Source organism: Mauremys reevesii, linkage group 3 (genome assembly GCF_016161935.1).
Source record: "Mauremys reevesii isolate NIE-2019 linkage group 3, ASM1616193v1, whole genome shotgun sequence".
In the NCBI taxonomy this organism is placed as follows: Eukaryota; Metazoa; Chordata; order Testudines; family Geoemydidae; genus Mauremys; species Mauremys reevesii.
In genome coordinates, this window is record NC_052625.1 from 108,477,632 (window position 1) to 108,495,657 (window position 18,026).

Here is an 18,026-nt window from a genome sequence, read left to right on the forward strand (position 1 = left end):
GCAGCCAGAACCCCAGACTGGCAGCGGGCTGTGCGGGGCCGGCAGCCAGGACCCCAGACAGTATGGGGTCCCGGCCCTGCCCACATACAGTGGGTACCTACCTTCTCCCTGGTTCTGGCCCATTCTCTTCCTCTCTCTGCACTGAGCTGAAGGTGGGAGTGCACTGAGCACAGGGTTGGGGGTGAAGGGTCTGGCCAGGAGCTAGAATGAGGGATGGGGCTCAGGGTTGGGGCAGGAGGTTTGGGTGTGGGCCACTTACCTGGGCAGCTCCCATTTGATGCGAGGGGTGCAGGTGGGAATGTGGGGGGGGAGTGTAGGAGCTCCCGTTTGGGGCTCAGGGTGGGTGTGGGGATGTGGGGGGGTGCATGGGGTGTGGGGGCTGGGGATGTGGGGGTGCAAGAGTCAGGGCAGAGGGCTGGGGGCATGTGAGGGGGGTGCAGGTGTCAGGGTGGGGGGAGGGGCTGGGTATGTGCGAGGGTGCCAGAGTCAGGGCTGGGGTCGTAAGGGGGCTGAAGGAGTCAAGCAGAGGGCTGGGTGTGTATAAGGGGGAGGTACAGGGCTCAGGGCAGGGGCCTGAGGGGTGCGGGGCTCAGGGCAGAGGGCTGTGGGGGGGGTTCAGGGCAAAGGGCTGGGTGACTGTCCCCCTCAGAACTCCCAACCCCCCCGCTCCTTGTCCCCTGCCTACCCCCTCCTGGGACCCCCGCTCCTAACTGCCCCTCAGGATCCCACCCCCTATCTAAGCCTCCCTGCTCCTTGTCCCCTGACTGCCCCCTAGAATCCTACCCCCTACCTGTCCCCTGACTGCCCCGACCCTTATCCACACCCCCGCCCCCAGACAGACCCCCGGGACTCCCATGCCTATCCAACCACACCCTGCCCCCTGACAGGACCCCAGAACTCCTGACCCATACAACCCCCTCTGCTCTCTGACTGCCCCAACCCCACGCCACACCCCAGCCGCCAGACAGCCCCCCAAGCACGCCCGACTCATACAACCCCTCAGCTCCTTGTCCCCTGACCACCCCCTCCAGAGAGCCCCCCACCCTAACTGCCCACCCACAACCCTCCTTGCTCCCTGCCCTGACCCCTATCCACCCCTGACAGACCCAAGGACTCCCATGCCCCATCCACCCCCTGCTCCCTGACTGCCCCTCCAGAGACCCCCGCCCTGGATCCCACCCTGCCCTCTGTCCCCTGACTGCCCTACCCCTTATCCAACCCCCCCAGCCCTGACTCCTTACCATTAGGCTCCAAGCAGAGCCAGATACACTGCCCCACAGGAGCGCGCAGCCCCAACCCCCAGAGCGCTGCGCACACGGTGGCAGGGCTCCGGGGGAAGGCGTGGGAGGGGCTGGCGGCTTGCTGCGTTCGGCCGGGCGCTCCATCCTGGAAGCGCGGACCCCGCGGCTTGCCACACCAGAAGAGTGGGGCTATTTGCCTACCCTGTGCACGCGCCTATGCTTCTGCTCCCTGCCCCCCTGGGTGGAGCGGAGGGCAGAGGAGAGCAGGCCGGGCTGGGCAGGATTTTTAATGGCACGCTGGAGTCCCGGCAGGCAGCAGTGTACCATTAAAAAAAGGCTCGTGTGCCATCTTTGGCACACGTGCCATAGGTTGCCAACCGCTGATCTAGCTGATCTAGTGTGCTAGGGATTTCAGAAAGCCTTTGACAAGGTCGAACAGCAAAGGCTCTTAAGCAAAGTAAGCAGTCATGGGATAAGAGGGAAGATCCTTTCATGGATCAATAGCTGGTTAATAGATAGGAAGCAAAGGGTAGGAATAAATGGTCAGCTTTCACAGTGGAGAGAGGTAAATAGCTGATTCCCCCAACAATGTATACTGAGACAAGTGCCGTTCAACATATTCATAAATGATCTGGAAAAGGGGGTAAACAGTAAGGTAGCAAAATTTGCAGGTGATACAAAATTGTTCAAGATAGTTGAGTCCAAAGCTGACCAAACTCACCAAACTGTTTGGATCTCACCAAACTGAGAGACTGGGGAAGCAAAATGGCAAATAAAATTTAGTTTTGATAAGTGCAAAGTAATGGACAATGGAAATCATAATCCTAACTATCCACACAATATGATGGGGTCTAAATTAGCTGTTATCACTCAAGAAAGATATCTTGGGGTCATGTTTGATAGTTCTCTGAAAACATCTACTCAATCTGCAGTGCCAGTCAAAATAGCTAACAGAATGTTGGGAGCCTTTAGGAAAGGGAAGATAATAAGACAGAAAACGTGATTCCTCTATATAAATCCATGGTACCCCCACACCTTCCATACTGAATGTAGTTCTGGTCATCTCATCTCAAAAAAGATATATCAGAATTGGAAAAAATACAGAGAAGGGCAACAAAAATGATTAGGATGGAACAGCTTCCACATGAGGAAAGATTAAAGACTGGGACTGTTCAGCTTAGAAAAGAGACAAGTAAGGGGCGACATGATAGAGGTGTATAAAATCATGACTGCTGTGGAGAAAATGAATAAGGACGTGTTATTTACCCCTTCACAGAACACAAGGAGCAGAAATCAACCTATGAAATTAATAGGCAGCAGGTATAAAACGAATGTGAGGAAGTATTTCTTCACACAATGCAGTCAACCTGTGAAACTCATTGCCAGGGATGTTGTGAAGACCCAAAGTATAACTGTGTTCAAAAAATAATTAGATAAGTTCATGGAGGATAGGTCCATCAATGGCTATTAGCCAAGATGGTCATGGACACAACACCATGCTCTGGGTGTCCCTAAACGTCTGACTGCCAGAAGCTGGGACTTTATGATAGGGGACAGATTACTCAATAATTGCCATAGTCTGTTCATTCCCTCTGAAGCCTCTGGCATTGTCCATTGTGGGAAGACAAGATACTGGGCTAGATGAGCCATGGTCTGACCCAGTATGGCCATTCTTATGTTCTTATTGTATCCTATCACCAATTACCAAGCAGAATGGGGAAAATCAGGCTGGAATTAGTAGCCAATCTGCCAATTTTTAAACTCAAGTCACTGGTCACTGCCAAGGATACTCTTCTGGAAGGAGATCTACATATTCATATATATATATATATATGAAAGCAGCTATAGATATATAGCAGTCATGCTTGAGTGGAAGCCCCTGGAGGAATCCTGGATAACTTTGAAAGGGAGTGTGCATTCCCCATGTACCAGCTCAGTTTTACTGACTGGTGCAAAAGAAAAAGAGGGAACGATGTTGCTGCCTTCACCCCTCCTTTCTCCCACCTGCACTAAACTAGTGAAGCCCAATTGTGACTGGCCCTGTGCAGAAGCAGAAAGATATGAGGGAGAAGCCCTCTCCTGCCACCACCATATGCACACAGACCCAGTAACAATCGAGTGCAGTTCATAAAATCAGAATGAAAACCACTCTCCCATTAGTTCAGCATGCTAGGTCATTCGCACACATGTGCCAGCAGTGTGTGTACAGGCACAGAGGACGGAGCTTTGTTAAATTTTGCAATCCTTAGAGTTGCATGAACCTTGGGCCCAGTGTGGCTGACCAAAGAGAGACGTGAGCCTACAAATGTTGCCTATTCAGAGAAAATGCAGGAAAGAGACTTGACATGTACCATATAAACCAATATTTTCCTAGTAAATTTAAACTTAGGTGTCTATTCCCCCTTTGATGTATGTGTGTAATTCCCATTGATGTTAGTAAGAGTCATGTATTTACATCAAGGGCCGACTAGGCTCATTTGTGTGTGCCAACTTATATTAAGCCTTCCTTAAAGGGGCGCTGTCATGTTAAGTGGTTCTAAAAGTTATACATTTAAAATACCTACTTGTTAGCCCAAAACCTTCATTCTCCAATTCATCTTCTTTTATTTGCCTGGATTCTCCTGTTCTTATTTTTTAAAACAATATTTAGTGCAGCGAATAAAAAAATTTTAACATGCCCCCCCGAAGAGCCCAGTCTGGAACTACGCTGACTGAGTTTGGCAGTCTCAGTCAACAATTTCCATCTCACAAGACACCAGCCACCTCAATTCGCACTTTTGTGGGGTGTCTCAGCAGAAATGCCAGGGACTGAATGAAGAGTGAAATTTGTTCTCATTCTTAAAAGTGGTCCCTCTGTGGTCAGACTCTGCCTGCCTTATTCATAATGAATTCCTGGCACTGTGACTTCAACAGGACGATATGGAGAGTATAGCACTCGCTGAAGGAAGGATAGCAGAATCCTGCTCTAAATCAAGTTTCAGATGCACTGATAGGGGATTGTAAGTGTGATGTTCACAGCATACACGCAAAGAAAGAAAAGAAAAGTAACTCTTGCTGGAAGGCTGCAACACAGCACAATTTTATAGCATAGAATCCAGAACCTTAACACAAGAACCAAAACAGAGACAGAGGGACAAAGCAAGCTGCTGCCTAAAACAGAGAGGAAGAACTCATCCCCACTTTACTGTAAGAGGGCTGGTTGCAAACTGATGTTGCGCCTGCTAGGCCTAGGTCACACACTTCCCTACAGAGCCCCCTCACCTGCAAGCAGGGTCAGTATCAGTCAGTTTGTAATTTTTACAACTTTCAGTACACCACAGTAAGGAAGTTTGATCTGTTGCTGCCCTTGCAAGGTAGGGACTAGCCCGTCTTAGTGCCACAGCACCACTGATCGGACTTTTAACGGCCCAGTCGCTGGTGCTGACCAGAGCCGTCAGGGTCCCTTTTCAACCGGGTGTTCCAGTCAAACACCGGACCCGTGGGCACCCTAACCAGGGCTAGTACCAATAATGGCCTAGCTGCTGAACCATCTACAGTGCTTGTCTCTGAGCCGCAATACACCTGGCACACTACTGGCACACTAGGGGTTTGGTGTACTCCATCACTGAGTAGCCCCAGTAATTACAATTGTTCCAGTGATTAATAGCCTCAAATTTATATCTTATTTCCATATGAATTTGTCTAGCTTCAATTTCCAGCCATCAGATGTTATATCTTTGCTAGATTATTTGTTGCACATGTAGAAACTCATGAACTGATCAAGTTACTCCTTAACCTTCTCTTTGTTAAGCTAAATAGATTGAGCAACTTGAGTCTCTCACTCTAAGGCATGTTTTCTAATCCTTTCATCATTCTTGTGGCTCTAAACCTTCTCTAATAGATCAACATTCTTCTTAAACTGTTGAAGCAGAACTGGACACTGTATTCCAGCAGCAGCTGCATAGACTATGAATGAAGAACTAAGCCCATTACATTGCCCTGCCCCTTGTGCTGTTATTTACACCAGAGAGTGCTAAGTAGTGGTAAAACTCTACCATTCTTTTGGGTAGCAATTGATGCACACCGTGCAGTGACTACGTAACATGCAAGAATCAGACCCAACATTTGTAACAAGCTTTGGTGTAAAAGATACAAACTAGATTGTATTGTTCTACTGGTCAGCTTTACTCTATGGAGCATATACACTATACACTGATTTCATTTAAGGTTTGGTACAATACCTAAGTTCCTAGGATATGAGTCTGAAGTACTGTACGTGTACAATATGCTTTGGAAACATTGCAGATTCTCCTTCCAAAAAGATCAAGGGAATTTGTACACTGAAGTCAGGCAATGGTCTTTTGTCTCTGAGCTACATGCTATAACAAATGCTGTATATTATTCATATATACTACAGAAATGCAATGGAAAATAAATCACAAAGAAGCAGTTTTAATATTTTGCCTCTCCATCTGGCAGCCATATTCAGTACCCATCACCATCTGTCTTTGGCCTGAGATTTCTTTTTCTGCCTCCAATCTTGATACTGGAATGCCTTCCAAGGCATGCTTGCATTAAAAAGAGCAGTTCTTGTGCTTATATACTTCTGGGCCTAAACCTGCTTTACATTCAGTGAGTCCCCTTTGCACTGTTGAGTTTGGCAAGTCCTCTGTTTACAGGACAAAAAAATTCCTCTGTTGTGACAAGCTGGTATAGCTGACTCTGCTCCACCCACACCTTGATGCGAAACTGCTGGTGTTGGGGGATAGTATGAATGGGAGAATTAAAAACACAATTCACATATGGGACTGATTGCCACAAGATCTCAAGAGTCAGGACTCTATGAGTGGCAGCAGAGTCATATAGCTATGATATAGCTGTGACAGTGCATAGAATGTACATTCATCTTGAAAAATCTCTTGCAAGTCTTTTTCCTTTGGCAAGAGTGAATGGAGAGGATTTTCAGGTTTCTTAAATCCCTCAAAATTGCATCTGCCAACCTCATTTATGGTTGACCTCGAGCTCTACTTCCTTCAACATCAGTTCTATAAACCGTCTGTAGAAGTGTACCTACCTGTATGTTGGACATGACCCCACCCTTGCAGTCATCTTGTTCTCAACTGGTGCAAGACTGCAACTTGCTAGGCTTGTTGAAGCGTCGCCTCATTTGTGACAAAAATCAAACCAATGATGTTAAGAAGATGCTGTAATTTTAGCTACTGAAAACTTAAATTTCTTTTCCTGTGCTGTTTTTAACGGCTGTCATTGCTGCTGCCTTGAACACTCATATCTTAGTTGCCAGACAGACATCCTGCTGCACAGACAGAGGCCTATGAAGACATTGAAATGCCAATGATGCAAGACTGATTCAACATGTGACTTCTTCAGCTATAGAACATCATGCTGTCAACCAACTACCCAGAGGGATAAAACTATTCACCCATTCAATGCCATTGCCATCTACCGGCATCATGGGAAGACCATTTGCTTCTGTTTTATAGGAAACACGCATAGCCTCACCATAGATCACCATTTATCTTAAGTCCCAGAGATTCTGCAGTCTAGCAGAGATTCAAAAAAGTATGGACATTTATATGGATAATAAGAACATTCAAAGCAAGCTTTTAAAGAAAGCCCACAGGAGGTTGCGGAAGGATATAAACCCTCAAGCTTCAAGGCATACGCCAATATCTAACTAATATGATTTAGGAAGAAATATTCTCTGTGGCCAGATTATTCCATTACTGCTTTTGAAGCAGCTGGTGCTGGTTGTTGAAACAGACCAGATATTGGACTAGATAGACTTCAGTTTTGATCCTATATGCTAATTCCTAGGTTCTTTGAAAAATTCAGATCTGGATTTTGAATGCCCCCCAAAAACATTTTTAAATGCTTGGGTTTTTTTGCTAAGGACTAGATCTGGGAAAATCATTCATATTGAATAACTTGACAGAGTCCCTTCTTTCCTATTTGTAAATTGTCCACAGACAATTTGTGAAATTCTCAATATCAGAATTTGTGAATTTTTTCAGTTCTTGGTCAGCAGATGGTGTGTGAACAGCTCATTGTGAATGTCTAATGTTTGAAATTCAAAATGTTCAGTGTTGGTTAGTGACCTAAGTCACATTGGGTTGGATTTTTTTTTCTTTTCTTTTCTTTTTTGCTCCAGGACTGGTTGATTTATGCAACTAACCAACAATAGCATGCATATTCTATCTGGTGTATAAAAACAAAGTTTTCACTGTTCATGCAATCTGAAATTTGGTTTTGGTGATTATTTGATCACCGAGGCTTAAAATCAGCATAGCATCTATGCTAGTAAAGCTTATTCACTAGAATGCAGTTCCCAAGTTGTGGTCTGCGGATCACTTGCTAGTGGTCCATGGAGAGTTGGCTAGTTACACGGAGCTGACTGTCCTCCTTGTTACCATCTGGCAAGTCACATTTTTAAAAAAAACAACTAAATACACATTTGATGCTCTTCTATGTAAACAATTGCTGCAGTTGCCTGAGGGGTGCTGTATGAATTTGATCATAAGTTGTGTGCACTGGTCAAAGTGATCATGAATGGCAGCCCAAGAGAGTACTCTTTCTACTGAGATGGGGTTTAAGCTATGAGAAAGTTTTGAGAACCTCTGTGATAGAATATTGACAGAAAGCCAAAAAACCCAACCAAATGGCACAAATATAGTCAAACAGAGCCTGATCCCAAACCCATGGAACCTGGAACTTTAGACAAGGGCTTTTTTGTTGCACTACAGGACTAATTTATTCAATCAAATTAAATTTTAAAATGTAAAAAAAAAAAATGCAGAATTTTTTTTGCAGTACCTGGCAAGTTCCATTGGGGTGCAAATCACTCCTCCGCAGATGGCCAGCATGATTTATACCTCTAACACGGGGCCTGGGGGATGGGGAGGAAGGGGTGACAACAAATTTCTGTCTAAGACCTGGGAGAGGGGAGAGAGAGAGAGAGAATGAGAATTAGGGATGTGATGAGGAGGAGGAACCAATGGTCATAAGGAATTTAAAAAGCCACATGACTGGAGCTGCTTCTGTTTCTTGTTTTAACAGTGAAATGTAAGTGTTCAAAATTCAACATCTCCTGTTCCACTTCTTCTCAAAAAAGTAACTCACTCTTGGCACATATAAAGCTGGCACTCCGCAGGGGTAGCGGGAGTCTTGTGATCAATGCATCCCTTTCAAGATACCAACTGTGCTAACTAATGCAATAAATAAATAGATAGAAAATAAAAATCTGCTATGAACCCTGTCTTGAAGGATCTGAGCCAATATGAACATCCTGTGAACTCTGAATGAACAGTTCATTCACATCTGGATACTCTGGTTTAATTGGAATAGTCCAAGCTGGGCTCCCAAGAGCAAAGGATATAATCTCATGTTCATGACTTTTTCAAATAAACACAAATATGCATTTTTGCACAATAAAAGAGTTATAATTGTATTATAAAGGATAGGTCAGATTCTGCTCTGAGTTCCCAGTACAGAATCTGACCAGTTATGTTTCTGTTCCAGGAAATAATGGGATTTCTTTTTTTTTTCTTTTTTACTTTGGGATGAAAATGATGCTTTCAGAGTATTTGCTTTGGAGAGAGCCACTTGAAAGGGATTCAAAGCACTGAGAGATGTGAGATCAGACATTTAGTTGCATGAACTTTAGCGCTTAACATCTGCAATATTAAGTTAAAAATTACTTGTCTAAACTCAGCCCTGATATAAATGGATATAGTTCCCCTGAAGTCAGGAGAGTTGTGCCTACTTACACCTTGGCTGAATTTAACCCTGGAACCCCCTCGATAGAGCATTAGATCAACTGTTCACACTGCCAAACTGTTTAAATGAATCTTTCAAAGATCATGGACAGTGATAACAAGCTGTCTGCCGCCAAAGTCACTCTTAATAGTAGACTTCAGCAAAAAGTATAGACATTTTAGGGGAAAAAGGGATTTGCTGCTCCCTCTACCCTTTTTATTGCCCATCACCCACCCAACTCAGCAAGCCACCTGAACATGTAAGGCAGTGGCTCTCAACCCTCTCCAGACTACTGTACCCCTTTCAGAAGTCTGATTTGTCTTGCATACCCCAAAGTTTCACCTCAGTAAAAACTACTTGCTTACAAAATCAGACATAAATATACAAGTGTCACAGCACACTATTACTGAAAAATTGCCGACTTTCTCATTTTTACCATATAATTTACCAATAAATCAATTTGAATATAAATATTGTACTTACATTTCAGTATACAGTATATAGAGCAGTATAAATAAGTCTTTGTCTGTATGATATTTTAGTTTGTACTGACTTCACTAGTGCTTTTTATGTAGCCTGTTGTAAAACTAGGCCACTATCTAGATGAGTTGATGTACCACCAGAAGACCTCTGTGTACCGCCAGGGGTATGTGTACCCCTGGTTGAGAACCACTGATGTAGGGGACTTCTCTAAAGACATTCCTCTTTGGCTGTATGCACCAAAATATGTTAAGGTGTATCTGGAAAAAATGTCTTCAGTTGTTAATAGCTTTGTGCTGAAGTTTTCCGTGCTGGGGGTTTGCCTTAGGCTGATTTATTTAAGTTACAGTGAAAATGGTTTAACCATTTCCAAGAATGAAGCTAGGGAAAAATGTGTTTTGCCCATGTTAAAAAAAAAATCTGGGGACCTTTTCTATGAGAATCCATATGCATGCTTCAGATAAGTGAAGCCACAGATAGTGGTGATACACTCAGCTGCCATGAAAAGTGATAACATTGCCAGTAAATTGAATAGTCAGTGGGAACAAGCTGAAGTCAATGGGAAAACTCAAGAAGTGAAACTGCTGGCCCAGCCAAAGTCTGTTAAAAATCAAGCTACCACAGATTTTTCATCAGCGCAGACAACTAATAATTGACTCCAGATTCATATGATAAATACTTTGCATTTTACAGAGCACCTTATACCAGAGAACCTAAAACATGTAACTAATGCTTATAAATTAAGCCATACAAGTTTAATCCCATTTAACAGATGAGAGGGAAAAAATGAAGCAGAGAGAGTATTCAACTTGTCCAACAGCACACAGCAAGACAAGAGCAGAGCTAGGAATAGATGGGCATCTGAGTTAAAGGCATGTCTGGCTTTTGGTCTTCTGGCTTCATCTGTTCCACCTGTTGTACTTAGAATATTCAAGTCACTAAAAAACGATATTCCATATCCCTAGACTCTCTGGGCAAGACCCTCAGCTGGTATAAGTCAGAATAGCTCAAACAAGTAATGGAGCTACACTAATTTACCTCAGCTGGGATCTGGTCTGCTGGATGCAGAGGAAGTTGGAAAATAAAATTGCAACCAAAGCATTAAGGGCAGAAAGTGAGATTGCAGCAGTGCTAGAGGCACAGCACATGGCATGAAGGAGAATCATTCTGGAGAACTTTAGTCTTCAAGGCTATCATCCTCTCTGGAGCTTTTCTTGAGCTTTAAAATAACTTTTATTGTTGTTATTATTAGAGCTAGTAGTAAATTTTCTAACAAACCTTAGTTTAATCAGAAAATGCTATTTCACTGGAGTAAAATGTTTAGTCAAATCTATTACAGACTTGACAACATTTTAGTTCAAGCTACAGGTGGGTTTCCATTGGAAACCTGCTGGGAGCCCATGTTCCAGGGCCCATGGCACTGCAGCACCCCCTGGCATCAACTCTCTTGGGCCTGGAAGGCTCTGGAGCCATGACTGGAGCCAGGACCCTTAGGGCTGCTAAGGTACCCGGTCTGCAGCAGCACTACCAAGCTCCCTGAGAGGAAGTGGAGAGCCAAGGGCTCTGATAGCCCAGGCTCCAGCCCATGCACACTGGTTGGGGTCACAAGCCTGAAAACCCTGGGTGCTCTGGCCACACAGCTGGGCTCCCATCCAGGGAATAAAAGCAGTGAAAGTGACAAGAAAGTCAATTTCACATTTTTTGTTTCAGGAACACCACCTGTCAGTGTTTCCAAAACAAAGTTTTCAGGGAAATTTCAGTAAAATTGGTTTCATTCCAAATCAGAATGAAAGCAAATTCCAAAATATCAAAGCTTCTCGCAAACCAAAACTCCCAAACTTTTGCCAGCTCTAATAATAGCCACAACCAGCAAGATGCCTTGTTGTCTGAGTGAGATGATAAGTGAGTGGAGCTATCTTGATTGAGCCAAGTCCATAAATGAATCATAAGGTAGACTTTGAGCAAAAAAGTCTGTCTGTACCTTCTAAATGCTTTTGGGCGGGGAGAGGAAGGGGGTGGAAGAGCTTTATCATCAAGTCATGCAGTTAATTAAATAGGGGAACAGTGATTGCTTTCAAGCAGGATGACACAGAGTTCCACTTCTGCAGGGTCACCAAATCCTCTTATGCTTTGAACATTTGCTTTTACTGGCTGCCCTGCCCTTCTCACTGTGCCACCTCTAAAACCAGGAAGCACATGGAGCTTCCTCTCCATCCGGCTACTGAACAGGAAACGTTCAAATCTTGGACAGCCAGGAATATGCTAGCTGGAAAGTTTGGTGGACAAGCAGTAAAGGAATTGACGCACCCTCAAACATTGCTTCCATCTGGCAGGCCATCAAGATTTCATGTGCCTTCTCCCATCATCCCCCAAACTGAGGCAATTTTGAAAAATTAGTATGTTGACCTCATGCACAAATACTGGAAATTGGATTAATTAGACTGGAAATAGGCTTGAGAAAACCACTCATCCATGTTGCACGCACACCAGCTGTGCCAAAGCCATGCTTGTTCCAGACTGTGCACTTCCTGTCCCTCTTGATCGTCAGTATTTCTGTGATATGCATGTGCACAACACATTCAATATCTAGAGAGGCAGTAAATTTAGCTGATTCGCTGATATAGAAACTTGGTTTTGCTGTATTGTTTCATCAACATTACACAAGGACATAAGCCTGGCTAAATGTACCAGAGTGTGTATAAAATAGGATGGGATGGAACCTTCTCATCGAGCCATCAGTGTATACCGTAGCCTGTTTGTTGGCAAGACATTTCAGCTCAGAAAAAATATACTGTACACTCAACTGTATGGATATTTCTGGGGTCTGACAAAACCCTATTACCCTGATTTTTCAGCTTTTTCCATTATTAATTTTAACAAGCAGATATTAAAACTCTGTACCAATGTACTATTACTGAAAAAACAATTTTTCAGTAATAGTGTGCTGTGACACTTGTATTTTTATGTCTGATTTTGTAAGCAAGTCGTTTTTAAATAAGGTGTAACTTGGGGGTATGCAGGACAAATCGGACTCCTGAAAGGGGTACAGTCATCTGGAAAGGTTGAGAGCCACTGATTTAGTTTGACCTCATGCATAACATAGTACATAAAATTTCATCCAGTTACTCCTCTATTGAGCCCGCTAACGTATGTTTGACTAATGCAGATCTTACAAGAAGGGTATTTACTTTTGAAAGGGCAAAAAAGGTCAAATATAAATCTTGCAGCCCACAATCCCTTATATGTTGTCTACTTAGGCTGCATGCTGTTCAGGCCATTGGGCTTGTTTTCTGAACTATCTAGCAAATTTTCAGCTCCTGTATAAATAGTGATACCCAACTTACATTGACATATTGGTCTCAGGGTCAAGTTTTTTTAGTTATTATTTTAAAACAGCTCCTGTCACATTTTACCAGCTTTGCCACACCATCTCTCCTCCCCCTCACCCCCGCATTTATCTCCATACACATTCCCTTTAATTACATCAAGTTTATGGTAGCTTAATCATGGAGAATAGAGATTCTAAAAAGGAAGGTGGCAATTTCCCATCAGAAGTCTGAAAATGTATTCCCAACAGCAATAACTAGCTGAACGGACCCATCAGTCTAAGATAAGTACTAAAAAATTACAAAGAAAAAAAACTGTTCAGGGCAATTTAAACTAAAAGAAAAGTTAACCTAAATGAATTTAGTACCCTGGAAAGCACTGGAGTGACAGTCCTGGAGATAAATGTCTTCCATCAACCATATAGGTAGTTAGGCCTCTCCCTGTTGAACACCAAGATGCCTCAAATACTAGTCTGCAGAACTAACTCTAGGAATGAAAAGCCAGTAAGTCTCAGTGCCAATTCAGATCTTGGAAACTGGTAACAACTATGTCAATTAATGGCTACTTTGTCTACAGCTGGTTAGATTCATGGATTCCAAGGCCAAAAGGGACAATAGTGATCATCTAATCTGACCTCCTGTATAACACAGGCCATAGCATTTCCCCAGAATAATTCCTAGAATGTAGCTTTAGAAAAAGATCTAATCTTGAATTTAAAAATGGTTAATGATGGCAAAACCACCACAAGCCTTGATAAATTGTTCCAGTGGTTAATTGCTATCACCATTAAAAATGTACAGCTGGCTTCCACCCTTGCTTCAAATTCCAGCCATTGGATCGTGTTATACCTTTCTCTGTTAGATTGAAAAGCCATTGTTTAATATTTGTTCCCCATGTAGATACTTACAGACTGTAATCAAGTCACCCCTTATCCTTCTCTTTGTTCAACTCATGGAGCTCAATCTATTTAGCTTATCACTAATAAGGCATGTTTTCTAATCATGTAATCATTCTCATGGCTCTTCTCTGAATCCTCTCCAATTTATCAACATCCTTCTTGAAATGTGGGCTCTAGACCTGGCTACAGTATTCCAGCAGCGTTGCACCAGTGCCAAATATAGAGGTAAAATAACATGTCTTCTACTCAAGATTCCCCTGTTTATGCAAGAATCACATTAATTCACTGGGAGCACTATGACCCCTAAATCTTTTTCAGAGTCACTGATTTCCAGGCTAGAGTTTGCCATCTTGTAAAGTATAGCCTGCATTCTTTGTTTCTAGATGCATCATTACATAAGTTATCCCATTACATCTTTTGGGTGAGAATTGTTCATTAGCTTATCCTAGTTTCTGCAATTGCTCTATTTGTTATTTGCGCATATTTGTAATGTCATATGTAAATAAATGTCCACCTCCAGGGTGCTTGTGAACTGTCTAATGCAACTATTTATGTTATGCAATTGGTCACTTATATCATGTTATTCCTTCCACTTCCTAGTGAAATGGATGGTTTCATGAGTAGAATATCCAAGAGTGAATATTGAGTATTAAATGCTCTCGTTGATGCACCAGTATCCTTGTTCATAGTTGAACACAGGTAGTTATCTGAAGAACAGATATACTCGAAACACGGTGAACACAAACTGTCCATGCAAATAGTCAGAGAGCGAATGAAAGGTATTAACGTGGTCCCACAGAACAGGAGTTAAGAGCTCAAGGCTTTGGAGCATTTAACCAGCTCTAGCTGTGATGGTGGTTTTGTGATGTAGCCAACTGTCTACTAGGAACTGGGCTGATACCACTGATTCATATCACATAGGCTCCTGAACAGCCATTAAGAGGACAGTGGGAATTACCAACTTTGGGCAAAGTTTGTACAGGTGTCTTAAAGCTGAAAGATTCTATCATCACCAGCCCCCTGAGATTTCCAGTTCCCCCCATTAAATATTTTAGTTATGCTGGTGAGGATTATGCCCATTTTCACATGGGCAACTAGCTCAGCTTGTATTGTTGTTTATTAACAACATATTGTACCCTGATAGAATTGCATCTGCTTTTATAAACCTAAAGAATATTCTCTAGTTGACTTAACTCTCCCTCATCAGTATGCTAAAGATTTGGTTTTGTGAGAACTTGTCCAGAATACTGAAGAGTTGCCATGTGGTATGTTTGTTCTGTGTGCCACTTGGAGTACAATCCTGTCTCTTTACTGAAGGTATTTTATATGCATTTTTTACACGTGGACTCACAAACTAAGTTAAATTATACTCCCCATTCTGTTAATCTGTGTGCAAAGCATTTTCCATTCATTCATTATCCTGCAGTTACCCCCAGTTCATATTACAGAACCATTAAACAGTCTGGAACTGAATCTTGTACTACTCGTTCCACAAGCTCCATGTAATCAGGCATTTAACTGTCAAAAAGTGGAGCCTCTTGAGTAATTACATTAGCTTCTGTCTCATTCACTGTCCAATGTCACATGCAGTATAAACCAGTATTTAAAGGTGACTAGAATGAACATGCTAACTGTGGTGAATCTGATTCATTTGTGTAAAACAAATTCTTTTTTTTTTTGTTGGTCTCCTTCCCCTTTCCCTAGCCTCTATTTGTCTGTCTAAGCCTAGGGATTGTCGTGAATGTTTGAAAAACACCCATTACATAGTGGGCATCAGCACAAATAAAAGGGAATAGTTATAAAACAAGAAAATGCTACATTACTGCTCTACATTGAGTATACTTTCATACCACCAAGTCAGTGTACTTTACATATTACCAGAATGCTTAGATACTAGGTAATAAGGTAATAATTGGAGATATACCAATCTCCTAGAACTGGAAGGGACCTTGAAAGGTCATTGAGTCCAGCCCCCTGCCTTCACTAGCAGGACCAATTTTTGCCCCAGATCCCTAAGTGGCCTCCTCAAGGATTGAACTCACAACCCTGGGTTTAGCAGGCCAATGCTCAAACCACTGAGCTATCCCTCCCCCATGGTAATGGGTGCTATCGGGAAAAAAAAAAAAAACTTTAGATAGCTGAAGTGCTAGTGACACACAGTTAAGGAGACCTAAGCATTTCCATTCTAAGCCTATGTATCCCGTTGCTCATAATTTTCTGAAACTTTTACCTCTCGAGTTGAAGTTATCCACACTTGCTCTTTACCTAAAGGACAGCACTTTTTTGGAAGGCGTGAGCTTGAAGGAAAATGGTTCAGCTATTTTCTAGCCAGAGGAAAGTGAATGGATACACATTTTACATTATAAAATAATTCTTTCACTTAAGTGAAAAAACAGCTCTATGCCCAAAGTGACTGAAGGCAGAAAGATGAGATTTGGCAGAGAAAAGGCTCCACTGTGGAGATATGTCTTGGAGTGTTTCTGTGAACATAGATTTTTATTTTGGCCAAGTCATGAGTCTTTGCCAACTACTTTTTGAGTTTGCACAGTAAGCATTAAAGGAATAGCAGTATTTTTTAACAAACATGGAGTAATGTTTTAAAAAAGAAGTGCACATGCATGTTAGCAATAGAGTCAAAAATGTATTGAAGGTTACTAGTAAATGAGGCTCCACAAGAGCCCAGATTCATTCAGACCACATCCTTTCTGTTTTACAGAAATCCCTAGTACAACATACAGTATAAGCATAACTCCACTGCCTCACTGAAGGGCCCTTGACTCTAGGTTAAATTCTGTGGAGCTTCAGAAGGGTATGTCTACACTGCAATCGGGAGGTGTTATTGAATCAGATGTACACATATCCAAGCTTGAGTATGTATGTCTACACATGTTGCAGTCATACCTCTGGATTGCAATGTAGATATAGAAAAACACTCCCTCTTCTGGATTTCAAAAGGTGTGAAAAATAGGGAATTACAATTTAAGGCTGCATGTGCAGCATTAGCTCTGTCCCCTTACATGAATAAATCATGATATTTCTAAAAGACTATGATTGTTTAACTAAAGACTACTATATAATGTTGTACAATTTCTTTCCTATAGTCTTGTACAGTGCACAGTTAATACAGTAAGGTTCTGTAACAGCTCCTGCCTCATTGATTTCATTTTTTGTTGTTAAGCAGAATTCCACGTGTACTTAAGGTTGTGGAAAATATTGCATGAAATATTGATTGGCTGGGGAACCTCAACTTTGGCATTTCAGAACTTTGGAGTACCTTAACCATGCATTCTTAGAGGTTTTTTAAGAGTTTTCTGTGAGTGTTTAGTGCTGCATTAGACACAAAAGGAAGACAAGATCTTGAGAAGATTACAAATGATATAGCAAAGAAAAGAAAATCCCACAAAAAACAAAATCAGCCCAAGATGATCTAAATAAGAATGAGTGCAGATAAGGTTGCATGAGAGTATTTTTCATAATGTGGGGTAGTATTTGGGCTAAAATAGTAACTGTTAAGAAGGGATCTGAATGACAAGAAAGTGGGTTCTTGTCTCAGAAATGGATGAAGAGATACAGTTCATACAGGAAGAAAGCCAAACTAGACTAAAAGAGATCAGAGCTACTGCTTTATTGTCCTATTACCACAGAGATTTCTTTTTATGTTCGCATTTGGACAGTGTCAGAAAACAAGTCAAACCACAAAAAAAATATTTCAGTTGAACTGGGACATGATTGATGTTTGCCTAATTCACCCGTATCCAACTTGAACTCTTCAATGGAAAGTTTGAATCAGTTGTTGTGAGGCTTTCCACTCTGCATGATGTCACTTCATTAAATCCATTTCTAGCTTCATGTTTTGGCACTCTGAATCACTGTGGAATTCAAGCCTGAGCCTCAGGCAGCCTTCTGATTTCATCCAAGCCCAAGTTCCAAAAATGATTGACCTGTTTAGGTACTTCTGCAAATCCCATCACCAGAATGTCTGATCTTCATGCACATTGCACAGCCATTCTGTAGGGTACAACAGTCTGTGAACATAGGGACATAGGAAACTATGTACATGACTTTTCCATGCAGGTTGCAACCACTCATCAATACCTTGAACTGACTTAGTTTCCAGAGCCTGGGCCTTGCAAACACCTGCAGAATTTGCATGACAATAGGAGATTTCCACATACCGGTTAACATAGAGACAAAAATCATACTAAATTTGCAAAAGGTGTAGGTTTGCAATATGCCAACTCATCTTGTCCAACTCCTTCTAAAAAGTTCTCCACCCACTTCCACCATATTTTATGATTAACACAAAGCTACTATGTGAAAGTATAAAA

The 18,026-nt window shown here is 42.3% G+C and overlaps 1 long non-coding RNA gene across 16 annotated transcripts in view; it reads right to left on the minus strand.

Annotated features, from left to right (window-relative positions):
* The window catches only part of LOC120400691, a 73,337-nt gene that overhangs the window by 19,037 nt on the left and 36,274 nt on the right, over positions 1-18,026 (minus strand). For 5 of the 16 annotated variants that reach the window (XR_005595992.1, XR_005595979.1, XR_005595990.1 and 2 more), the window contains 2 exons: positions 8,052-8,170; positions 5,574-6,550 (listed from right to left, as the gene is read on the minus strand). The exons of 1 other annotated variant lie outside the window; for it this stretch is intronic. This is a non-coding gene — a long non-coding RNA (uncharacterized LOC120400691). Of the gene's footprint in view, positions 1-5,573; positions 6,551-8,051; positions 8,171-17,308; positions 17,724-18,026 lie in introns of those variants that run through there. 10 more of the 16 variants (XR_005595984.1, XR_005595986.1, XR_005595981.1 and 7 more) reach the window with 6 other exon arrangements.